This window comes from Triticum urartu, chromosome 3A, assembly GCF_056163025.1.
Source record: "Triticum urartu cultivar PI428250 chromosome 3A, HENAU_Tu73, whole genome shotgun sequence".
Taxonomy (NCBI): Eukaryota; Viridiplantae; Streptophyta; class Magnoliopsida; order Poales; family Poaceae; genus Triticum; species Triticum urartu.
In genome coordinates this window covers 29,900,827-29,928,209 of record NC_141875.1, presented here as the reverse complement: position 1 = coordinate 29,928,209, position 27,383 = coordinate 29,900,827, and the positions used below count along the sequence as shown (strand labels likewise).

Genomic DNA, 27,383 nt, shown 5'->3' with positions numbered 1-27,383 from the left:
TTAATTAGGCCTTCGAAGGATGCCCCCATAGGAGTAACCTGAAACAAGGGAAAAGGAGATAGTAAAGTTATATGTGTGTCCGGGATCGGTCTAGCCGAACCGTGGATCCCGGGATAGTTTGTGCCTCTATCGATGCCCATGGAATTTTGAGTGCGTAGTTATGGACGCGTGGTATGAATGCCACTACCTCATCGAGATTGGGACGGAGGCCGAATTGCTAATTGAGCTCTTGTCGAGCCGCGCTGTCCTGTTGCAGTGTAGTCTGGACCCTCTTAATGATGTCCAAGGGCTCGGTAGCCAGACTATGATGTTGCTTGGGAAGGCCGCTTTGTACCTCTGCTGCTAGGGCAGCGGTGTGCTCCTCTGTCCGGAGGGAGTGTTCTATGTTTCCGTTGACTGTTATGATGCCGCGCGGACTGAGCATCTTCAGCTTGAGATAAGCATAGTGTGGCACCGTGTTGAATCTAGCAAACGCGGTTCGTCCGAGCAGTGCGTGGTAGCCACTGCGGAAGGGGACGATATCAAAGATTAACTACTCACTTCGGAACTTGTTCGGAGAGCCGAAGACCACCTCCAGCGTGATTGAGCCCATGCAGCGGGGCTCAACGCCTGGTATGACTCCTTTAAAGGTGGTCTTTGTGGGTTTTATTCGTGAGGGATTAATGCCCATCTTCCGCACTGTATCCTGATAGAGCAGGTTGAGGCTGCTACCACCGTCCATTATGTTGGAAATATGCCCTAGAGGCAATAATAAAAGCATTATTATTATATTTCCTTGTTCATGATAATTGTCTTTTATTCATGCTATAATTGTGTTATCCGGAAATCGTAATACATGTGTGAATAATAGACACCAACATGTCCCTAGTAAGCCTCTAGCTGACTAGCTCGTTAATCAACAGATAGTCATGGTTTCCTGACTATGGACATTGGATGTCATTGATAACGAGATCACATAATTAGGAGAATGATGTGATGGACAAGACCCAATCCTAAACATAGCACAAGATCGTATAGTTCGTTTGCTAGAGTTTTCCAATGTCAAGTATCCTTTCCTTAGACCATGAGATCGTGTAACTCCCGGATACCGTAGGAGTGCTTTGGGTGTACCAAACGTCACAACGTAACTGGGTGACTATAAAGGTATACTACGGGTATCTCCAAAAGTGTCTGTTGGGTTGACACGGATCAAGACTGGGATTTGTCACTCCGTATGATGGAGAGGTATCACTGGGCCCACTCGGTAATGCATCATCATAATGAGCTCAAAGTGACCAAGTGTCTGGTCACGGGATCATGCATTACGGTACAAGTAAAGTGACTTGCCAGTAACGAGATTGAACGAGGTATTGGGATACCAACGATCGAATCTCGGGCAAGTAACATACCGATTGACAAAGGGAATTGTATACAGGGTTGCTTGAATCCACGACATCGTGGTTCATCCGATGAGATCATCGAGGAGCATGTGGGAGCCAACATGGGTATCTAGATCCCGCTGTTGGTTATTGACCGGAGAGCAATCTCGGTCACGTCTACATGTCTCCCGAACCCGTAGGGTCTACACACTTAAGGTTCGGTGACGCTAGGGTTGTAGGGATATGTATATGCAGTAACCCGAATGTTGTTCGGAGTCCCAGATGAGATCCCGGACGTCACAAGGAGTTTTGGAATGGTCCGGAGGTAAAGAATTATATATAGGAAGTGCTATTTCGGCCATCGGGACAAGTTTCAGGGTCACCGGTATTGTACCGGGACCACCGGAAGGGTCCCGGGGGTCCACCATGTGGGGCCACCTATCCCAGAGGGCCCCATGGGCTGAAGTGGGAAGGGATCCAGCCCAAAGTGGGCTGGGGCGCCACTTTCCCCTAGGGCCCATGCGCCTAGGGTAGGGGAAATCCTAAAGGGGGGCGCCCCCTTGCTTGGGGGGCAAGCCCCCCACCCCTTGGCCGCCGCCCCCTAGGAGATTACATCTCCTAGGGCCAGCGCCCCCCCTTAGGCTCCGTATATGTAGAGGGGGGAGGGAGGGCAGCTATACTTCATGCCCTTGGCGCCTCCCTCTCCCTCTCCAACACCTCCTCCTCCTCCATAGAGCTTGGCGAAGCCCTGCCGGAGTACTGCAGCTCCATCACCACCACGCCGTCGTGCTGCTGCTGGAGCCATCTTCCTCAACCTCTCCTTCCCCCTTGCTGGATCAAGAAGGAGGAGATGTTACGCTGACCGTACGTGTGCTGAACGCGGAGGTGTCGTCCGTTCGGCGTTAGGATCTCCAGTGATTCCGATGACGTCGAGTACGACTCCCTCATCCCCGTTCTTTGAACGCTTCCGCTCGCGATCTACAAGGTACGTAGATGCATCCAATCACTCGTTGCTAGATGAACTCATAGATGGATCTTAGTGAAATCATAGGAAATTTTTTGTTTTCTCCAACGTTCCCCAACAGTGGCATCATGATCTAGGTCTACGCGTAGTTCTCTTTGCACGAGAAGAACACAATTTGTTGTGGGCATAGATGTTGTCAACTTTCTTGCCGCTACTAGTCTTATTTTGCTTCAGCAGTATTGTGGGATGAAGCGGCCCGGACCAACCTTACACGTACGCTTACGTGAGACCGGTTCCACCGACTAACATGCACTAGTTGCATAAGGTGGCTGGCGGGTGTCTGTCTCTCCCACTCTAGTTGGAGCGGATTCGATGAAAAGGGTCCTTATGAAGGGTAAATAGAAGTTTACAAATCACATTGTGGCTTTCACGTAGGTAAGAAAACGTTCTTGCTAGAACCCTATTGCAGCCACGTAAAACTTGCAACAACAATTAGAGGACGTCTAACTTGTTTTTGCAGCCAGTGTTTTGTGATGTGATATGGCCAAAGTTGTGATGAATGATGAATGATATATATGTGATGTATGAGATGTTCATGTCATTGTAATAGGAATCATGACTTGCATGTCGATGAGTATGACAACTGGCAGGAGCCATAGGAGTTGTCTTTATTTTTTGTATGACCTACGTGTCATTGAGAAACGCCATGTAAATTACTTTACTTTATTGCTAAACGTGTTAGCCATAGTAGTAGAAGTAATAGTTGGCGAGAAACTTCATGGAGACATGATGATGGAGATCATGGTGTCATGCCGGTGACAAGATGATCATGGAGCCCCAAGATGGAGATCAAAGGAGCTATGTGATATTGGCCATATCATGTCACTATTATTATTTGATTGCATGTGATGTTTATCATGTTTTTGCATCTTGTTTACTTAGAACGACGGTAGTAAATAAGATGATCCCTCATAATAATTTCAAGAAAGTGTTCCCCCTAACTGTGCACCGTTGCGACAGTTCGTTGTTTCGAAGGACCACGTGATGATCCGGTGTGATAGATTCCAACGTTCACATACAACGGGTGTAAGACAGATTTACACATGCAAACACTTAGGTTGACTTGACAAGCCTAGCATGTACAGACATGGCCTCGGAACACAGAAGACCGAAAGGTCGAACATGAGTCGAATAGAAGATACGATCAACATGAAGATGTTCACCGAGGTTGACTAGTCCGTCTCACGTGATGATCGGACCCGGCCTAGTTAACTCGGATCATGTTATACTTAGATGACTGGAGGGATGTCTATCTGAGTGGGAGTTCATTGAATAATTTGATTAGATGAACTTAATTATCATGAACTTAGTCTAAAATATTTGCAATATGTCTTGTAGATCAAATGGCCAACGTAGTCCTCAACTTCAACGCGTTCCTAGAGAAAACCAAGCTGAAAGACGATGGCAGCAACTACATGGACTGGGTCCGCAACCTGAGGATCATCCTCATAGCTGCCAAGAAAGATTATGTCCTACAAGCACCGCTAGGTGACGCACCTGTTCTCCCTGCAGAAAAAGACGTTATGAACGCTTGGCAGGCACATACCGATGACTACTCCCTCGTTTAGTGCGGCATGCTTTACAGCTTAGAGCCGGCGCTCCAAAAACGTTTTGAGAGACACGGAGCATACGAGATGTTCGAAGAGCTGAAAATGGTTTTCCAAGCTCATGCCCGGGTCAAGAGATATCAAGTCTCCGACAAGTTCTTCAGCTGTAAGATGGAGGAAAACAGTTCTGTCAGTGAGCACATACTCACTATGTCTGGGTTGCATAACCGCTTGACTCAGCTGGGAGTTAATCTCCCGGATGACGCGGTCATTGACAGAATCCTTCAGTCGCTTCCACCAAGCTACAAGAGCTTTGTGATGAACTTCAATATGCAGGGGATGGGAAAGACCATTCCTGAAGTATTTGCAATGCTGAAATCAGCAGAGGTAGAAGTCAAAAAGGAACATGAAGTGTTGATGGTGAATAAAACCACTAAGTTAAAGAAAGGCAAGGGTAACAAAAACTTCAAGAAGGACGGCAAGGGAGTTGCCGTGCCCGGCAAGCAAGCTGCCGGGAAGAAGCCAAAGAATGGACCTAAGCCCGAGACTGAGTGTTTTTATTGCAAGGGAAGTGGTCACTAGAAGCGGAACTGCCCCAAATACTTAGCAGACAAGAAGGCCGGCATCACGAAAGGTATATGTGATATACATGTAATTGATGTGTACCTTACCAGTACTCGTAGTAGCTCTTGGGTATTTGATACCGGTGCAGTTGCTCATATTTGTAACTCAAAGCAGGAGCTGCGGAATAAGCGGAGACTGGCGAAGGACGAGGTGACGATGCGCGTCGGGAATGGTTCCAAGGTCGATGTGATCGCCGTCGGCATGCTACCTCTACATTTACCTACGGGATTAGTTTTGAACCTCAATAATTGTTATTTAGTGCCAAGTTTGAGCATGAACATTGTATCAGGATCTCGTTTAATACGAGATGGCTACTCATTTAAATCCGAGAATAATTGTTGTTCTATTTATATGAGAGATATGTTTTATGGTCATGCTCCAATGGTGAATGGTTTATTCTTAATGAATCTCGAGCGTAATGCTACACATATTCATAGTGTGAATACCAAAAGATGTAAGATTGATAATGATAGTCCCACATACTTGTGGCACTGCCGCCTTGGTCACATAGGTGTCAAACGCATCAAGAAGCTCCATGCAGATGGACTTTTAGAGTCTCTTGATTACGAATCATTTGACACGTGCGAACCATGCCTCATGGGTAAAATGACCAAGACTCTGTTCTCAGGAACAATGGAGCGAGCAACCAACTTATTGGAAATCATACATACTGATGTATGTGGTCCAATGAGTGTTGAGGCTCGCGGTGGCTATCGTTATGTTCTCACCCTCACTGATGACTTGAGTAGATATGGGTATATCTATTTAATGAAACACAAGTCTGAGACCTTTGAAAAGTTCATGGAATTTCAGAGTGAGGTTGAAAATCAACGTGATAGGAAAATCAAGTTCCTGCGATCAGATCGTGGAGGAGAATACTTGAGTCACGAATTTGGCACACACTTAAGAAAATGTGGAATAGTATCACCACTCACGCCGCCTGGAACACCTCAGCGTAATGGTGTGTCCGAATGTCGTAATCGCACTCTATTAGATATGGTGCGATCTATGATGTCTCTTACCGATTTACCGCTATCTTTTTGGGGCTATGCTTTAGAGACTGCCGCATTCACTTTAAATAGAGCTCCGTAGAAATCCGTTGAGATGACACCGTATGAATTATGGTTTGGGAAGAAACCTAAGCTGTCGTTTCTAAAAGTTTGGGGATGCGATGCTTATGTCAAGAAACTTCAACCTGAAAAGCTCGAACCCAAATAGGAAAAATGCGTCTTCATAGGATACCCTAAAGAAACTATTGGGTATACCTTCTACCTCAGATCCGAAGGCAAGATCTTTGTTGCCAAGAATGGGTCCTTTCTGGAGAAAGAGTTTCTCTCGAAAGAAGTAAGTGGGAGGAAAGTAGAACTTGATGAAGTATTACCTCTTGAACCGGAAAATGGCGCAACTCAAGAAAATGTTCCTGAGGTGCCTGCACCGACTAGAGAGGAAACTAATGATGATGATCATGAAACTTTAGATCAAGTTGCTACTGAACTTCGTAGGTCCACAAGGACGCGTTCCGCACCAGAGTGGTACGGCAACCCTATCTTGGAAATCATGTTGTTAGACAACGGTGAACCTTCGAACTATGAAGAAGCTATGGCGGGCCTGGATTCCGACAAATGGCTAGAAGCCATGAAATCCAAGATAGGATCCATGTATGAAAACGAAGTATGGACTTTGACTGACTTGCTCGTTGAGCGGCGAGCCATAGAAAATAAATGGATGTTTAAGAAGAATACAGACGCAGATGGTAATGTGACCATCTATAAAGCTCGGCTTGTCGCTAAGGATTATTGACAAGTTCAAGGGGTTGACTACGATGAGACTTTCTCACCGGTAGCGAAGCTAAAGTCCATCCGAATCATGTTAGCAATTGCCGCATTCTATGATTATGAGATATGGCAAATGGACGTCAAAACGGCATTCCTTAATGGTTTCCTTAAGGAAGAATTGTATATGATGCAGCCGGAAGGTTTTGTCGATCCTAAGAATGCTAACAAGGTGTGCAAGTGTTGGGGAACGTTGCAGAGTGATCGGATGCATCTACAAACCTTTGTAGATCGCGAGCGGAAGCGTTCAAAGAACAGGGATGAGGGAGTCGTACTCGACGTGATCCAAATCACCGGAGATCCTAGCGCCGAACGGACGGCACCTCCGCGTTCAACACACGTACGGTCAGCGTGACGTCTCCTTCCTCTTGATCCAGCAAGGGGGAAGGAGAGGTTGAGGAAGATGGCTCCAGCAGCAGCACGACGGCGTGGTGGTGATGGAGCTGCAATATTCCGGCAGGGCTTCGCCAAGCTCTATGGAGGAGGAGGATGTGTTGGAGAGGGAGAGGGAGGCACCAAAGGCGTAGGTAAGATGTCCTCCATCCCCCCCACTATATATAGGGGGCCTAGGGCGGGGGGCGCCGGCCCTAGGAGATGCAATCTCCTAGGGGGGTGGCGGCCAAGGGGTGGGGGGCTTGCCCCCCAAGCAAGGGGGCGCCCCCCCTTTAGGGTTTCCCCCACCCTAGGCGCATGGGCCCTAGAGGAAGTGGCGCCCCAGCCCACTTTGGGCTGGATCCCTTCCCACTTCAGCCCATGGGGCACTCCGGGATAGGTGGCCCCACCTGGTGGAGCCCCGGGACCCTTCCGGTGGTCCCGGTACAATACCAGTGACCCCGAAACTTGTCCCGACGGTCGAAATAGCACTTCCTATATATAATTCTTTACCTCCGGACCATTCCGGAACTCCTCGTGACGTCCAGGATCTCATCCGGGACTCCGAACAACATTCGGGTTACTGCATATACATATCCCTACAACCCTAGCGTCACCGAACCTTAAGTGTGTAGACCCTACGGGTTCGGGAGACATGTAGACATGACCGAGATCGCTCTCCGGTCAATAACCAACAGCCGGATCTGGATACCCATGTTGGCTCCCACATGCTCCTCGATGATTTCATCGGATGAACCACGATGTCAAGGATTCAAGCAACCCCGTATACAATTCCCTTTGTCAATCGGTATCCTACTTGCCCGAGATTCGATCGTCGGTATCCTAATACCTCATTCAATCTCGTTACCGGCAAGTCACTTTACTCGTACCGTAATGCATGATCCCGTGACCAGACACTTGGTCACTTTGAGCTCATAATGATGATGCATCACCGAGTGGGCCCAGTGATACCTCTCCGTCATACGGAGTGACAAATCCCAGTCTTGATCCGTGTCAACCCAACAGACACTTTCGGAGATACCCATAGTATACCTTTATAGTCACCCAGTTACGCTGTGACGTTTGGTATACCCCAAGCACTCCTACGGTATCCGGGAGTTACACGATCTCATGGTCTAAGGAAAGGATACTTGACATTGGAAAACTCTAGCAAACGAACTATACGATCTTGTGCTATGTTTAGGATTGGGTCTTGTCCATCACATCATTCTCCTAATGATGTGATCTCGTTATCAATGACGTCCAATGTCCATAGTCAGGAAACCAGACTATCTGTTGATCAACGAGCTAGTCAACTAGAGGCTTACTAGGGACATGTTGGTGTCTAAGTATTCACACATGTATTACGATTTCCGGATAACACAATTATAGCATGAATAAAAGACAATTATCATGAACAAGGAAATATAATAATAATCCTTTTATTATTGCCTCTAGGGCATATTTCCAACAGTCTCCCACTTGCACTAGAGTCAATAATCTAGTTACATTGTGATGAATCGAACACCCATGGAATTCTGGTGTTGATCATGTTTTGCTCTAGGGAGAGGTTTAGTCAACGGATCTGCTACATTCAGGTCCGTATGTACTTTACAAATATCTATGTCTCCATCTTGAACATTTTCACGAATGGAGTTGAAGCGACGCTTGATGTGCCTTGTCTTCTTGTGAAACCTGGGCTCCTTGGTAAGAGCAATAGCTCCAGTGTTGTCACAGAAGAGCTTGATCGGCCCCGACGCATTGGGTATGACTCCTAGGTCGGTGATGAACTCCTTCACCCAAATTTCTTCATGCGCTGCCTCCGAGGCTGCCATGTACTCCGCTTCACATGTAGATCCCGCCACGACGCTCTGCTTGCAACTGCACCAGCTTACTGCCCCACCATTCAAAATATACATGTATCCGGTTTGTGACTTAGAGTCATCCAGATCTGTGTCGAAGCTAGTGTCGACGTAACCTTTTACGACGAGCCCTTCGTCACCTCCATAAACGAGAAACATTTCCTTAGTCCTTTTCAGGTACTTCAGGATATTCCTGACCGCTATCAAGTGTTCCTTGCCGGGATTACTTTGGTACCTTCCTACCAAACTCACGGCAAGGTTTACATCAGGTCTCGTACACAACATGGCATACATAATAGAACCTATGGCTGAGGCATAGGGGATGACACTCATCTCTTCTATATCTTCTGCCGTGGTCGGACATTGAGCTGAGCTCAATTTCACACCTTGTAACACAGGCAAGAACCCCTTCTTAGACTGATCCATATTGAATTTCTTCAATATCTTATCAAGGTATGTGCTTTGTGAAAGACCTATGAGGCGTCTTGATCTATCTCTATAGATCTTGATGCCTAATATATATGCAGCTTCTCCAAGGTCCTTCATTGAAAAACTCTTATTCAAGTAGGCCTTAATGCTGTCCAAGAGTTCTATATCATTTCCCATCAAAAGTATGTCATCTACATATAATATGAGAAATGCTACAGAGCTCCCACTCACTTTCTTGTAAACACAGGCTTCTCCATAAGTCTGCGTAAACCCAAACGCTATGATCATCTCATCAAAGTGAATGTTCCAACTCCGAGATGCTTGCACCAGCCCATAAATCGAGTGTTGGAGCTTGCACACCTTGTCAGCTTTCTTAGGATCGACAAAACCTTCCGGCTGCATCATATACAATTCTTCCTTAAGGAAACCATTAAGGAATGCCGTTTTGACGTCCATTTGCCATATCTCATAATCATAGAATGCGGCAATTGCTAACATGATTCGGACGGACTTTAGCTTCGCTACCGGTGAGAAAGTCTCATCGTAGTCAACCCCTTGAACTTGTCGATAACCCTTAGCGACAAGCCGAGCTTTATAGATGGTCACATTACCATCCGCGCCTGTCTTCTTCTTAAAGATCCATTTATTTTCTATGGCTCGCCGCTCAACAGGCAAGTCAGTCAAAGTCCATACTTCGTTTTCATACATGGATCCTATCTTGGATTTCATGGCTTCTAGCCATTTTTCGGAATCCGGGCCCGCCATCGCTTCTTCATAGTTTGAAGGTTCACCGTTGTCTAACAACATGATTTCCAAGACAGGGTTGTCGTACCACTCTGGTGCGGAACGTGTCCTTGTGGACCTGCAAAGTTCAGTAGCAACTTGATCTGAAGTTTCATGATCATCATCATTAACTTCCTCTCTAGTCGGTGCGGGCACCTCAGGAACATTTTCTTGATTTGCGCCATTTTCCGGTTCAAGAGGTAATACTTCATCAAGTTCTACTTTCCTCCCACTTACTTCTTTCGAGAGAAACTCTATCTCTAGAAAGGATCCATTCTTGGCAACAAAGATCTTGCCTTCGGATCTGAGGTAGAAGGTATACCCAATAGTTTCTTTAGGGTATCCTATGAAGACGCATTTTTACGACTTGGGTTCGAGCTTTTTAGGTTGAAGTTTCTTGACATAAGCATCGCATCCCCAAACTTTTAGAAATGATAGCTTAGGTTTCTTCCCAAACCATAATTCATATGGTGTCGTCTCAACGGATTTTGACGGAGCCCTATTTAAAGTGAATGCGGCAGTCTCTAAAGCATAGCCCAAAAAGATAGCAGTAAATCGGTAAGAGACATCATAGATCGCACCATATCTAATAGAGTGCGATTACGACGTTCGGACACACCATTACGCTGAGGTGTTCCAGGCGGCGTGAGTTGTGAAACTATTCCACATTTTCTTAAGTGTGTGCCAAACTCGTGACTCAAGTATTCTCCTCCACGATCTAATCGCAGGAACTTGATTTTCCTGTCACGTTGATTCTCAACCTCACTCTGAAATTCCTTGAACTTTTCAAAGGTCTCAGACTTGTGTTTCATTAAGTAGACATACCCATATCTACTCAAGTCATCATTGAGGGTGAGAACATAACGATAGCCACCGCGAGCCTCAACACTCATTGAACCGCACACATCAGTATGTATGATTTCCTATAAGTTGGTTGCTCGCTCCATTGTTCCTGAGAACGGAGTCTTGGTCATTTTACCCATGAGGCATGGTTCGCACGTGTCAAATGATTCGTAATCAAGAGACTCTAAAAGTCCATCAGCATGGAGCTTCTTCATGTGTTTGACACCTATGTGACCAAGGCGGCAGTGCCACAAGTATGTGGGACTATCATTATCAACCTTACATCTTTTGGTACTCACACTATGAATATGTGTAGCATTACGCTCGAAATTCATTAAGAATAATCCATTCACCATCCGAGCAAGACCATAAAACATATCTCTCATATAAATAGAACAACCATTATTCTCGGATTTAAATGAGTAGCCATCTCGAATTAAACGAGATCCTGATACAATGTTCATGCTCAAAGCTGGCACTAAATAACAATTATTAAGGTTTAAAACTAATCCCGAAGGTAAATGTAGAGGTAGCGTGCCGACGGCGATCACATTGACCTTGGAACCATTCCCGACGCGCATCGTCACCTCGTCCTTCGCCAGTCTCCGCTTAATCCGCAGCTCCTATTTTGAGTTACAAATGTGAGCAACCGCACCGGTATCAAATACCCAGGAGCTACTACGAGTACGGGTAAGGTACACATCAATTACATGTATATCACATATACCTTTCGTGATGCCGGCCTTCTTGTCCGCTAAGTATTTGGGGCAGTTCCGCTTCCAGTGACCACTTCCCTTGCAATAAAAGCACTCAGTCTCGGGCTTGGGTCCATTCTTTGGCTTCTTCCCGGTAGCTTGCTTGCCGGGTGCGGCAACTCCCTTGCCGTCCTTCTTGAAGGCTTTCTTACCCATGCCCTTCTTGAACTTAGTGGTTTTATTCACCATCAACACTTGATGTTCCTTTTTGACTTCTACCTCTGCTGATTTCAGCATTGCAAATACTTCAGGGATGGTCTTTTCCATCCCCTGCATATTGAAGTTCATCACAAAGCTCTTGCAGCTTGGTGGAAGCGACTGAAGGATTCTGTCAATTACCGCGTCATCCGGGAGATTAACTCCCAGCTGAGTCAAGCGGTTATGCAACCCAGACATAGTGAGTATGTGCTCACTGACAGAACTGTTTTCCTCCATCTTACAGCCGAAGAACTTGTCGGAGACTTGATATCTCTCGACCCGGGCATGAGCTTGGAAAACCATTTTCAGCTCTTCGAACATCTCATGTGCTCCGTGTCTCTCAAAACGCTTTTGGAGCCCCGGCTCTAAGCTGTAAAGCATGCCGCACTGAACGAGGGAGTAGTCATTGGTACGTGCCTGCCAAGCGTTCATAACGTCTTGTTCTGCAGGGAGAATAGGTGCGTCACCTAGCGGTGCTTGTAGGACATAATCTTTCTTGGCAGCTATGAGGATGATCCTCAGGTTCCGGACCCAGTCCGTGTAGTTGCTGCCATCGTCTTTCAGCTTGGTTTTCTCTAGGAACGCGTTGAAGTTGAGGACTACGTTGGCCATTTGATCTACAAGATATATTTTATAAAAAATTTAGACTAAGTTCATGATAATCTAAACAAATTATTCAATGAACTCCCACTTAGATAGACATCCCTCCAGTAATCTAAGTATAACATGATCCGAGTTAACTAGGCCGTGTCCGATCATCACATGAGACGGACTAGTCAACATCGGTGAACATCTTCATGTTGATCGTATCTTCTATACGACTCATGCTCGACCTTTCGGTCTTCTATGTTCCGAGGCCATGTCTGTACATGCTAGGCTCGTCAAGTCAACCTAAGTGTTTGCATGTGTAAATCTGTCTTACACCCGTTGTATGTGAACGTTGGAATCTAACACCCGATCATCACGTGGTGCTTCGAAACAACGAACTGTCGCAACGGTGCACAGTTAGGGGGAACACTTTCTTGAAATTATTATGAGGGATCATCTTATTTACTACCGTCGTTCTAAGTAAATAAGATGCAGAAACATGATAAACATCACATGCAATCAAATAATAATAGTGACATGATATGGCGAATATCACACAGCTCCTTTGATCTCCATCTTGGGGCTCCATGATCATCTTGTCACCAGCATGACACCATGATATCCATCATCATGATCTCCATCATCGTGTCTCCATGAAGTTGCTCGCCAACTATTACTTCTACTACTAAGGCTAACACGTTTAGCAATAAAGTAAAGTAATTTACCTGGCGTTTCTCAATGACACGCAGGTCATACAAAAATAAAGACAACTCCTATGGCTCCTGCCGGTTGTCATACTCATCGACATGCAAGTCGTGATTCCTATTACAATAGCATGAACATCTCATACATCATTCATCACAACTTTGGCCATATCATATCACAAAGCACTTGCTGCAAAAACAAGTTAGACGTCCTCTAATTATTGTTGCAAGTTTTACGTGGCTGAAGTAGGGTTCTAGCAAGAACATTTTCTTACCTACGTGAAAGCCACAACGTGATTTGTCAACTTCTATTTACCCTTCATAAGGACCCTTTTCATCGAATCCGCTCCAACTAAAGTGGGAGAGACAGACACCCGCCAGCCACCTTATGCAACTTGTGCATGTTAGTCGGTGGAACCGGTCTCACGTAAGCGTACGTGTAAGGTTGGTCCGGGCCGCTTCATCCCACAATACCGCTGAAGCAAGATAAGACTAGTAGCGGCAAGAAAGTTGACAACATCTACGCCCACAACAAATTGTGTTCTACTCGTGCAAAGAGAACTACGCATAGACCTAGCTCATGATGCCACTGTTGGGGAATGTTGCAGAAAATAAAAATTTTCCTACGGTTTCACCAAGATCCATCTATGAGTTCATCTAAAAATGAGTGATCGGATGCATCTACATACCTTTGTAGATAGCGAGCGGAAGCGTTCGAAGAACGGGGATGAGGGAGTCGTACTCGACGTGATCCAAATCACCGGAGATCCTAGCGCCGAACGGACGGCACCTCCGCGTTCAACACACGTACGGTCAGCGTGACGTCTCCTTCCTCTTGATCCAGCAAGGGGGAAGGAGAGGTTGAGGAAGATGGCTCCAGCAGCAGCACGACGGCGTGGTGGTGATGGAGCTGCAATACTCCGGCAGGGCTTCGCCAAGCTCTATGGAGGAGGAGGATGTGTTGGAGAGGGAGAGGGAGGCACCAAAGGCGTAGGTAAGATGTCCTCCATCCCCCCACTATATATAGGGGGGCCTAGGGCGGGGGGCGCCGGCCCTAGGAGATGCAATCTCCTAGGGGGGCGCCGGCCAAGGGGTGGGGGGCTTGCCCCCCAAGCAAGGGGGCGCCCCCCCTTTAGGGTTTCCCCCACCCTAGGCGCATGGGCCCTAGAGGAAGTGGCGCCCTAGACCACTTTGGGCTGGATCCCTTCCCACTTCAGCCCATGGGGCCCTCCGGGATAGGTGGCCCCACCCGATGGACCCCCGGGACCCTTCCGGTGGTCCCGGTATAATACCGGTGACCCCGAAACTTGTCCCGACGGCCGAAATAGCACTTCCTATATATAATTCTTTACCTCCGGATCATTCCGGAACTCCTCGTGACGTCCGGGATCTCATCCGGGACTCCGAACAACATTCGGGTTACTGCATATACATATCCCTACAACCCTAGCATCACCAAACCTTAAGTGTGTAGACCCTACGGGTTCGGGAGAGATGTAGACATGACCGAGATCGCTCTCCGGTCAATAACCAACAGCGGGATCTGGATACCCATGTTGGCTCCCACATGCTCCTCGATGATTTCTTCGGATGAACCACGATGTCGAGGATTCAAGCAACCCCGTATACAATTCCCTTTGTCAATCGGTATGCTACTTGCCCGAGATTCGATCATCGGTATCCCAATACCTTGTTCAATCTCGTTACCGGCAAGTCACTTTACTCGTACCGTAATGCATGATCCCGTGACCAGACACTTGGTCACTTTGACATCATAATGATGATGCATTACCGAGTGGGCCCAGTGATACCTCTCTGTCATACGGATCAAGACTGGGATTTGTCACTCCGTCTGACGGAGAGGTATCACTGGGCCCACTCGGTAATGCATCATCATTATGAGCTCAAAGTGACCAAGTGTCTGGTCACAGGATCATGCATTACGGTACGAGTAAAGTGACTTGCCAGTAACGAGATTGAACGAGGTATTGGGATACCGACGATCGAATCTCGGGCAAGTAACATACCGATTGACAAAGGGAATTGTATACGGGGTTGCTTGAATCCTCGACATCGTGGTTCATCCGATGACATCATCGAGGAGCATGTGGGAGCCAACATGGGTATCCAGATCCCGCTGTTGGTTATTGACTGGAGAGCAATCTCGGTCATGTCTACATGTCTCCCGAACCCGTAGGGTCTACACACTTAAGGTTCGGTGACGCTAGGGTTGTAGGGATATGTATATGCATTAACCCAAATGTTGTTCGGAGTCCCGTATGAGATCCCGGACGTCACGAGGACTTTCGGAATGGTCCGGAGGTAAAGAATTATATATAGGAAGTGCTATTTCGGCCATCGGGACAAGTTTCGGGGTCACCGGTATTGTACCGGGACCACCGGAAGGGTCCCGGGGGTCCATCGGGTGGGGCCACCTATCCCGGAGGGCCCATGGGCTGAAGTGAGAAGGGATCCAGCCCAAAGTGGGCTGGGGCACCACTTTCCCCTTGGGCCCATGCGCCTAGGGTAGGGGAAACCCTAAAGGGGGGCGCCCCCTTGCTTGGGGGGCAAGCCCCCCACCCCTTGGCCGCCGCCCCCTACGAGATTGCATCTCCTAGGGCCAGTGCCCCCCCTTAGGCTCCCTATATATAGAGGGGGGGAGAGAGGGCAGCTATACTTCATGCCCCTGGCGCCTCCCTCTCCCTCTCCAACACCTCCTCCTCCTCCATAGAGCTTGGCGAAGCCTTGCCGGAGTACTGCAGCTCCATCACCACCACGCCATCGTGCTGCTGCTGGAGCCATCTTCCTCAACCTCTCCTTCCCCCTTGCTGGATCAAGAAGGAGGAGACGTTACGCTGACCGTACGTGTGTTGAACGCGGAGGTGCCGTTCGTCCGGCGCTAGGATCTCCGGTGATTCGGATCACGTCGAGTACGACTCCCTCATCCCCGTTCTTTGAACGCTTCTGCTCGCGATCTACAAGGTACATAGATGCATCCAATCACTCGTTGCTAGATGAACTCATAGATGGATCTTGGTGAAACCGTAGGAAAATTTTTGTTTTCTGCAACGTTCCCCAACACATTAGTACTCGTGTTAGGTGAAATCCTTCGATGATTGGGTTGAGGACTAGTGCGGCTGAACTGCCATGCTGGATACTAGTTGTATGATCTCGAAAATCGAAGGTGATCGGGAATGACGACCACAGATTGAATTTTAGGGCGACTAGCTCTACCGCGTAGACGTCCCTAAGTGCTCGCTTGCGCTCCCTTTTGGGGATGTGTGTAGCGTATATCATGTTCACCGTTTTGACTTGAGGGGAAAATTTCTTCTGCCCTCCAGTGTTCGAATGTCGGGGCTCTTCGTTCTCGTCCTCACTTTGTGATCCCTTTTCTTTGTTTTCGGCATTTAACTTGGCAGCCTGTTTGAAAACCCAACAGTCTCTGTTCGCGTGATTGGCTTGTTTATCTGGGGTACCATGTATCTGGCACGGACGATCGTGTATGCGATCCAGGCTGGATGGTCCCTCATAGTTCCTTTTATAGGGCTTCTTTCGCTGGCCGGACTTGGATCCACTGAATCCGGCATTAACGGTGGTGCGATCGATGTTGACGCCATTGCTTCGGCATTTGTGTCTGTTTCGCCGGAGCTTGTCCGAGCTGTTCTTTCGCTCGGAGGGGACTGTCTCGCTGGCTGTGTGTAGGATCTAGAAGTAGATGTGTCTAGAGGGGGGGTGATTAGACACTTAGTGCTAAAGTTGCAATTTTTTTAAGCTTTTTCGATTTAAGTGGAGTTTAGGCACAATTTCAACACACACAATACATATCAAGCAAGCATGCAAAGAGTATATGAGCAGCGGAATGTAAAGCATGCAACTTGCAAGAATGTAATGGGAAGGGTTTGAAGAGATCAAACGCTATTGGAGATACGGATGTTTTTCCCATGGTTCGGATAGGTGGTGCTATCCTACATTCACGTTGATGGAGACTTCAACCCACGAAGGGTAACGGTTGCGCGAGTCCACACAGGGCTCCACCCTAGGGCAACGGTTGCGTGAGTCCACACAGGGCTCCACCCACGAAGGGTCCACGAAGAAGCAACCACCCACAAAGGGTCCACGAAGAAGCAACCTTGTCTATCCCACCATGGCCATCGCCCACACAGGACTTGCCTCACTAGCGGTAGATCTTCACGAAGTAGGCATCTCCTTGCCCTTACAAACTCCTTGGTTCAACTCCACAATCTTGTCGGAGGCTCCCAAGTGACACCTAGCCAATCTAGGAGACACCACTCTCCAAGAAGTAACAAATGGTGTGTAGGTAATGAACTCCTTGCTCTTGTGCTTCAAATGATAGTCTCCCCAACACTCAACTCTCTCTCATAGGATTTGGATTTCGTGGAAAGAGGGTTTTAGTGGAAAGCAACTTGGGAAGGCTAGAGATCAAGATTCATATTGTAGGAATGAAATGTCTTGATCTCAACACATGAGTAGGTGGTTCTCTCTCAGAACATATGAGTTGGAATGGTGTGTGTGTTCTGATGGCTCTCTCATCGAATGAGAAAGAGGTGGAGGGTTATATATAGCCTCCACACAAAATCCAACCGTTACACAGTTTTCCAATCTCGGTGGGACCGAGTCAACAAGCTCGGTCGGACCGAAAATGTAAACCTAGTGACCGTTAGTGATTTTCGGTGGGACTGATATGCAACTCGGTAGGACCGATATGGTTAGGGTTTGGGCATAACGTAATCTCGGTGAGACCGATTACACAAACTCGGTGAGACCGAATTTGGTAATTAGCTAACCAGAGAGTTGGTCAGGAAAACTCGGTGGGACCGATTTGCTCTTTCGGTGAGACCGAGTGGAACTCGGTGAGACCGAAAAGTTACAAAGGGGAAACACTGAGTTTACATTGCAATCTCGGTGGGACCGATTCGCTCTTTCAGTAAGACCGAAAAGTTACGAAAGGGAAACAGAGAGTTTGCAACCCCATCTCGGTGAGACCGAGATCCTTATCGGTAGAACCGAATTGCTAGGGTTTGGCAGTGGCTAATGACAAGTGAAACTCGGTGGCGCCGGATAGGAAGAATCGGTAGGACCGAGTTTGGCTTAGGGTTTAGGTCATATGTGGAAGTGGGAAAGTAGATGAGGATTTTGGAGCATATCATTAAGCACATGAAGCAAGAGGCTCATTAAGCAACACCTCATCCCTCCTTGATAGTATTGGCTTTTCCTATGGACTCAATGTGATCTTGGATCACTAAAATGTAAAAGTGAAGAGTCTTGAGCTTGAAGCTTTAGCCAATCCCTTGTCCTTAGCATCTTGAAGGAGTTCCCACAACCTTTAGTCCATGCCACTCCATTGTTGATCTTATCTGAAACATGCTAGATAGAAGTGTTAGTCCAACAAGAGATATGTTGTCATCAATTATCAAAACCACCTAGGGAGCACTTGTGCTTTCAATCTCCCCCTTTTTGGTAATTGATGGCAACATACATCAAAGCTTTAGATAAAGATATAAAGAACAGCAAGTAAAGCTTTGGAAGAACATGTAGCAAGCATAGGCTCCCCCTACATGTATGCACTCACGTAAATATGAAATATAGAGGCATGTGAGAGCATAATCATGACAGAGTAGGCAATGTGTTACATGTATCTTGGCCATATGCATCAGAGCAAAAGATTATCAAGGAAAATACCTTCATGCTCATGAGTCCTTCTTGCAAACAGTATGTACATAAGCAAGAACTCCTCATACTCATGATTTTGATGCATATACTTACCTTGTGGTCTCGAGTTGGCTTAGGATGGAATGAACCTGCACAGACAAGGTTAGATAACACAGGTACGTCCACTAGCTAGAGCAAACAAAAGAAACCAAAAGAATACCAAGACTGGGATGACATGTAGAGAGTGAGTACAAGGTACCACATTGGATTCAACATGTCCCCAAGAATAAAGATATGCAATGAATTTGGCTGATTTCTTTTCCCTTAGGTGTCTTGCTCCCCCTGAATCTTACATGGGATATTGGGAGAAGATAGGAAACAGAAAATCAGAGCTGAAGGATATGAATAGAACTTAATTCAAATGAGTTCATATGAACATGTCTTTCCCCCAAAAAGACATGTGGCATCTCTCCTCTTGAACATCAAGCATCTGGGATCCTTGAGTATTTTCTCTCCCTGGAAATCCCTCTCTCCCCCTTAACAACATCTGGGATCCTTGAGACTTTCTCTCGCCCTTGAGGTCTCTCTCTCCCCCTTAATACTTTCTCTCTTGTAGGTTTGGTCCTTGAGACTGTTTCTCTCCCTTGATGTGATCTCTCTCTCCTACAAGCTTTGATGTGATCTCTCTCTCCCCCTTTGACATCAATTTCCAAGAAGGTTTTTCCTGGAATCCGTCGAATAGGTTTGGTCCTTGAGATTCAGCACAAAGCAGAGGATAAAATTGTGATGCTTGTGGAGGACAAGATTCATTGAGTGGAGCTGGATCAGAAGAAATGTAGAACAAGTGGCAAACTGTTTTTCTGATTGCAAAGTCGGTGGCACCGAGTGGCATATTTCGGTGGTACCGAAAAGATTCGGTTGGACCGAAATTTGCAAGTCGGTGAAACCGAGTTTACACAGAGAAAAACACTTGTCACCTCAGCTCACTAGTCAAGTAAGATCTCACAAAGATTTGCAATGAATTAGCTGAAGGATTTGCAAGGAATTTGATGCAGAAATATGCAGAACAAGAACAAAAAGGAAAAGAGTGAAAGTTTCTAGATGAAGTTTTTTTTTGTTTGAGAGAGAAGGAAACAAATATGCAAGGAACAAATGCAATAACTCAGAAAAGAACACAAGAGAACTTCATCTAGAATTGGGCGGTGACATAGTCACCTATGTTAGAGTATATTGACTTAGGAATCAAGTGAGGACACTTGATCATAGGTCATACTCATCGTTTAAGCTCAAAATGGGGTTACCATTTTTCGTTTAAGCATCTTGATGTATTCACATCTTGTTGAGTTGCTTTGACTCATGTCTTGGAGTGAAGCTTCTCTAAGATGTAATGACATACCTTGGGTGGTGATGTAGTTCTTGCTCATGTAGTTGAACTTGTGTGGGTGCTCAGGGTTGATGTAGTTCATCAAGAGTTGGGAGCACCACTTGGAGTTTGAGTTCATCTACCTACATGGGTTAGTTCTTGCAAGGAAGAGCACTTGTGTATCCAAAAATGACAATCATGAAGCTTAATATAGAATTTGTCAAAGGATATGTTTGAATGGTTTTGTGCTTCCTTGTCTTCAACCACTATTGTGTAGAGTCTTGGTCTTGTAGAGATTGCTCAAGATGTGAGTGAGTCGCAATCTCATGGAATTAGATTCAACCAAGCACCTACATGGGTTAGACAACATGCAAGGTGCAAATATATCCAAGACATAAGATAGTTATCATAAGAGGTACATCATGGATTAGTCATAAGCTCATGTCTTGCATGTATCCAATGGAGTTTCTACTCCAAGTTCGAAGCATCAATGATGTTCAATTCTCCTCTCAACCTGCAAAACACTTTCTCATCAAGCGGTTTAGTGAATATATCTGCTAATTGCTTATCGGTGCAAACATGCTTAAGATTGATGTCACCCTTAGCAACATGATCTCGAATGAAATGATGACGAACTTCAATATGCTTAGTTCGAGAATGTTGTACAGGATTATGACCAATTTTGATAGCACTTTCATTGTCACAAAGCAGTGGAACATGTTTCACATAAATCCCATAATCTTTAAGAGTTTGGGTCATCCAAAGTAATTGAGCACAACATGAACCAGCGGCAATGTATTCCGCTTCGGCGGTGGATAAGGATACCGAGTTTTGTTTCTTGGAAGACCAAGACACAAGAGATCTGCCAAGAAATTGACAAGTACCCGAAGTGGACTTTCTATCAACCTTGTCTCCGGCATAATCTGAGTCGGAATAGCCAACAAGATCAAAAGAAGACCTCTTAGGATACCAAATGCCAAAATTTGGTGTATGGATTAAATATCTCACTATCCTTTTCACAGCCTTAAGATGACAATCTTTAGGAGCAGCTTGATATCGTGCACACATGCACACACTTAGCATAATATCGGGACGTGAAGCACATAGGTATAACAATGAACCAATCATAGAGCGATAAACCTTTTGATCAACAGGTTCACCATCTTTGGTCAAATCATTATGTCCACTAGTAGGGATGGGTGTAGACATACCTTTGCATTCTTGCATATTGAACTTCTTGAATAAGTCCTTGGTGTACTTTGTTTGAGAGACAAATGTACCTTCCTTAGTTTGCTTTATTTGCAACCCGAGAAAGAATTTGAGTTCACTCATCATAGACATCTCAAACTTCTCTGACATTAGCTTTCCAAACTTTTCACTAAAGAGAGGGTTAGTTGAACCAAATATGATGTCATCAACATAAAATTTGGCATACAAATAGTTCTCCATTAACCCTTTTAGTAAAAAGAGTAGAATCAATTTTACCAATTTCAAAACCACTTGTAGTAAGGAACTTGGTCAAGCATTTATACCATGCTCTAGGAGCTTGTTTAAGACCATAAAGAGCTTTGTGAAGTTTGTAAACATGATTTGGTTTCTTAGGATTGACAAAGCCGGGAGGTTGTTTGACATAAACTTCCTCCTCTATTTCTCCATTTAGAAAAGCACTTTTAATGTCCATTTGGTACAAGGTGATATTATGGTGATTAGCATAGGCAAGTAAGATGCGAATGGACTCAAGTCTAGCAACGGGAGCATACGTCTCACCATATTCCATACCTTCGACTTGTGTGTACCCTTGGGCGACGAGACGTGCTTTGTTGCGAACCACTTGTCCATCTTCATCTTGCTTGTTGCGAAACACCCATTTGGTACCAATGATGTTGTGGTTGTTGTCGGGCTTCTCAACCAATGTCCAAACTTGGTTTCTCTCAAAATTATGTAGCTCTTCATGCATAGCGTTTATCCAATCCAGATCTTCCAATGCTTCTTCAACCTTCATTGGTTCAATGCTAGAGATGAATGAATAGTTTTCACAAAAGTTAGCTAAACGAGGTTTTGAGCGAGTGATTCTCCCGGTTTGTATATCATTGAGGATTTGCTCGACGGGATGATCTTTGGCAATTCTTGCTCGAACTCGTGAGAGCTTTTGCTTGGGTCTTCGTTGAACATCTTCTTCATCTTGTTCTTCTTCTTGGCCTTCTTCATTGTTGATGTCGTCGTTCTCTTGTCATGGTGGAGAAGGAGGTTGTTGATGTTCATCTTGACGTACTTCCTCGTTTTCTTCATCTTGGTGTGTCCCACTTGTGGATGCTTCCGTGTCGATTCTTGGTTCACCTTGTCGTGAAGTGGAAGCTTCCACTTGGACGGATGAAGTACTCTCCTTCACCTCTGTTGGATGAATTTTTCCAATGGACAAGTCTTGAATTGCTTCTGAAGGGTCTTTGTCTCCTACATCAATTGGCAATTTCTCTACTTGCGAGCCATTAGATTCATCAAACTTCACATCTACCGTCTCTTCAACCTTTTGGGTGAAATTGTTGTAGACACGGTAAGTGTGGTAGTTTGATCCCTAACCAAGTAGAAAACCTTCATGAGATTTAGGAGCAAACTTTGAACGACGATGCTTATCAAGAATGTAGCACTTTGAGCCGAATAGTCGAAAGTATCCAACTTGAGGCTTGTTACCGGTGAGGAGCTCGTATGCCGTCTTGCCGAGTAGCTTGTGAAGATATAAGCGATTTGTTGCGTGACAAGCTGTCTCAACCGCTTCTGCCCAAAAGTGCTTTGGCGTCTTGTATTCATCAAGCATCATTCTTGCCATTTCAATGAGCGTCTGGTTCTTCCTCTCAACAACTCCATTTTGTTGAGGTGTGTATGTAGCCGAGAACTCGTGTGAAATCCCTTCTTCGTCAAGAAAGGTGTCCACATTTGCGTTCTTGAACTCCGTTCCGTTGTCACTCCGAACCTTCTTGATCTTCACATCAAACTGATTTTGGGCTTTCCTAGCGAAGTTTCTGAAGATCTTCTGGACCTACGACTTGTCATTAAGAAAGAACACCCACGTAAATCTTGAAAAATCATCAACTATAACTAGACCAAAAGAATTTCCACCGAGACTCTTGTAGGCATTGGGACCAAAAAGATCCATGTGTAGCAGCTCGAGTGGCCTCCTTGTGGTCATGATGTTCTTCACGGGATGTCTTCCTCCAACCTGTTTACCTGCTTGACAAGCACTGCAAAGTCTATCCTTATCAAATATGACATCGTTAACTCCAAGGATATGATTTCCTTTAATAAGCTTGTCAAGGTTTCTCATGCCAACGTGACCTAGTCGTCTATGCCACAACCAACCTTTTGAGGATTTAGCAACAAAGCAAGTTTTAGGTTGTGCCTTTTTAGAGAAATCGACAATGTAAAGATCACCTCTACGCATACCCGTAAAGACCATTTTATGATTGTCTCGACGAAATACTTGGCAATCTACCTCAGTAAATAGGACATTCAAACCGAAATCAGCAAGTCTAGATACTGAAAGTAAGTTGTAGCCAAGAGATTCAACGAGCATGACATTTTGAATGGAACTATCATGTGAGATGGCCACCTTACCAAGGCCAACCACTTTACCCTTTGAATTATCACCAAAGGTGACATATTTTCGAGGGCCGTTGTTTTCAGCAAGCTCAGGAAACATCTCTTCATCTCCGGTCATATGATCAGTACATCCACTATCAAGAACCCATTCCTTTCCTCCTGATTCATATCCCCGAAGATTAGCCATAAGACCAAAATGTCTCATTGCATCATCAAGATCGAAGTCACTATCATCATCATCATAATATTCATGTTCATCATGATCTTGTGACTCATCATTTCAATTGGAGAGGGTAATTCATTAGCTAAATGATCAAAGTGGTTACTTTTATGAATTCTTATAGCTTTGAATATGATATCATTAATTATTCCAACATCTCCTTTAGCATGCTTAAGATTGGCATGTTCAAAAAGACATTTACCAAAACTAGGATCACTAGAGTTCATCTTACTCAAGGCAATAGATTTATGGAGAATTTCATCCAAAGTTTTCAAGGAATAATCGGGAAATCGTTCCTCAAGAAATTTCCATATGGTATAGGCACAATTGTGAGTAGGCAAACTAGCAATCAAATTTTTGGGCAATCCTCTAATGATGAGCTCATAGTTCTAAGATTGCGAATCATGTCAATATCTTCATCTAGGGTAGGATGCAAGGGATCAATATGGGGTGCACAAGGGCTAGCAATATACTTGTTCAAATGATATTGATTGAAGATTACAAGCATCTCATTTTCCACTCATGAAAAAACTTTCCATCAAGAATAGGCACTCTATGTCTAAGACTCCCTAGAGTAGACACATCCATCTTCCTCCAATGGTGATTAAACCAAGGCAATGGAGACCAAAGCTCTGATACCACTTGTAGGATCTAGAAGTAGATGTGTCTAGAGGGGGGGTGATTAGACACTTAGTGCTAAAGTTGCAATTTTTTTAAGCTTTTTCGATTTAAGTGGAGTTTAGGCACAATTTCAACACACACAATACATATCAAGCAAGCATGCAAAGAGTATATGAGCAGCGGAATGTAAAGCATGCAACTTGCAAGAATGTAATGGGAAGGGTTTGAAGAGATCAAACGCTATTGGAGATACGGATGTTTTTCCCATGGTTCGGATAGGTGGTGCTATCCTACATTCACGTTGATGGAGACTTCAACCCACGAAGGGTAACGGTTGCGCGAGTCCACACAGGGCTCCACCCTAGGGCAACGGTTGCGCGAGTCCACACAGGGCTCCACCCACGAAGGGTCCACGAAGAAGCAACCACCCACAAAGGGTCCACAAAGAAGCAACCTTGTCTATCCCACCATGGCCATCGCCCACACAGGACTTGCCTCACTAGCGGTAGATCTTCACGAAGTAGGTGATCTCCTTGCCCTTACAAACTCCTTGGTTCAACTCCACAATCTTGTCGGAGGCTCCCAAGTGACACCTAGCCAATCTAGGAGACACCACTCTCCAAGAAGTAACAAATGGTGTGTAGGTAATGAACTCCTTGCTCTTGTGCTTCAAATGATAGTCTCCCCAACACTCAACTCTCTCTCATAGGATTTGGATTTCGTGGAAAGAGGGTTTTAGTGGAAAGCAACTTGGGAAGGCTAGAGATCAAGATTCATATTGTAGGAATGAAATGTCTTGATCTCAACACATGAGTAGGTGGTTCTCTCTCAGAACATATGAGTTGGAATGGTGTGTGTGTTCTGATGGCTCTCTCATCGAATGAGAAAGAGGTGGAGGGTTATATATAGCCTCCACACAAAATCCAACCGTTACACAGTTTTCCAATCTCGGTGGGACCGAGTCAACAAGCTCGGTCGGACCGAAAATGTAAACCTAGTGACCGTTAGTGATTTTCGGTGGGACTGATATGCAACTCGGTAGGACCGATATGGTTAGGGTTTGGGCATAACGTAATCTCGGTGAGACCGATTACACAAACTCGGTGAGACCGGATTTGGTAATTAGCTAACCAGAGAGTTGGTCAGGCAAACTCGGTGGGACCGATTTGCTCCTTCGGTGAGACCTAGTGGAACTCGGTGAGACCAAAAAGTTACAAAGGGGAAACACTGAGTTTACATTGCAATCTTGGTGGGACCGATTCGCTCTTTCGGTAAGACCGAAGAGTTACGAAAGGGAAACAGAGAGTTTGCAAGCCCATCTCGGTGAGACCGAGATCCTTATCGGTAGAACCGAATTGCTAGGGTTTGGTAGTGGCTAATGACAAGTGAAACTCGGTGGCGCCGGATAGGAAGAATCGGTAGGACCGAGTTTGGCTTAGGGTTTAGGTCATATGTGGAAGTGGGAAAGTAGCTGAGGATTTTGGAGCATATTATTAAGCACATGAAGCAAGAGGCTCATTAAGCAACACCTCATCCCTCCTTGATAGTATTGGCTTTTCCTATGGACTCAATGTGATCTTGGATCAGTAAAATGTAAAAGTGAAGAGTCTTGAGCTTGAAGCTTTAGCCAATCCCTTGTCCTTAGCATCTTGAAGGAGTTCCCACAACCTTTAGTCCATGCCACTCCATTGTTGAACTTATCTGAAACATGCTAGATAGAAGTGTTAGTCCAACAAGAGATATGTTGTCATCAATTATCAAAAACACCTAGGGAGCACTTGTGCTTTCACTATGTTTTTGCTACGAGCCAGCCAACTGTCCTCACCCACGCAAAAGTGGGTCATGAGTGCCGTAAGGGGTGCCATGGATTTCGGCTTTTCTTGGCCGAGGTGGCGTGCTAGCCATTCGTCATGGATGCTGTGTTTAAAGGCCGCTAGGGCTTCGGCATCCGAACAGTCCACGATCTGGTTCTTTTTGGTTAGGAATCTAGTCCAAAATTTTCTGGCTGATTCTCCTGGTTGTTGAACTATGTGGCTTAAGTCATCGGCATCGGGTGGCCGGACATATGTACCTTGGAAGTTGTCAAGGAAGGCCTCTTCCATGTCCTCCCAGCTCCCGATGGAAGTCTCGGGAAGGCTATTCAGCCAGTGTCTAGCTGGCCCTTTGAGTTTCAGTGGGAGGTATTTGATGGCGTGGAGGTAGTCTCCACGGGCCTTGTGGATGTGTAGAATAAAGTCCTCAATCCATACTACGTGGTCGGTTGTTCCATCGTATGATTCAATATTGATGAGCTTGAACCCCTCAGGGAATTCATGAGCCAGCACCTCATCTGTGAAGCAGAGAGGGTGTGCGGCGCCTCTATATCAGGCCGCATCACGGCGCACCTCCGATGGAGTCCATCTACGGTTATCGGCCTGGGTGTGACTAGGTTTGTCACGCCCAAATCGGTAGCCGCCATCCCGAGTCAGGAAGCGTCCTCGCGATCCTTAGATTGATCTGGTGTGTTCTGCTCTACTGTCCAGCTCCTGTCGAAGGTCGTATGTATGGTCCCGAGCTGTTCTGTCCCTGTTTTTGTGAGTTCGTGGGGCGGGCTGTTGTTCCGCCTGACTTGCCGCTTTATCCCGGCCGCGGGGTGGTCAGTCCGCCGCACTATCCTGACCGCGTGGTGGTCGGTCCGCATTGCGTGAGGGAGGTATGGGATCTGGTACCTCCTCATCGAACTGAGGTAGCAGTCTGTGCTTTGGGTAACTCTTGGCTGGGCGCTTGAGGCCGTATTCTTCGGCTACCAGGACATCAGTCCACCTATCAATGAGCAGGTATTGATCAGCTTGGAGCTGCTGCTTCTTCTTCTTCAGGCTTCTTGCAGTGGCTATTAGCTGGCGCTTGAAGTGCTCCTGATCGAGGGGTGCCTCAGGCACAATGAAGTCTTCATTGCCAAGGCTCTCATCATCCTCGGAGAGTGGGCGATGACTATCATCATCTGGGTCATTGGGCAT

General features: G+C 45.9%; 1 pseudogene; it reads right to left on the bottom strand.

Moving 5' to 3' along the window:
• On the bottom strand, positions 1–27,383 carry LOC147978177 (uncharacterized; annotated as a pseudogene).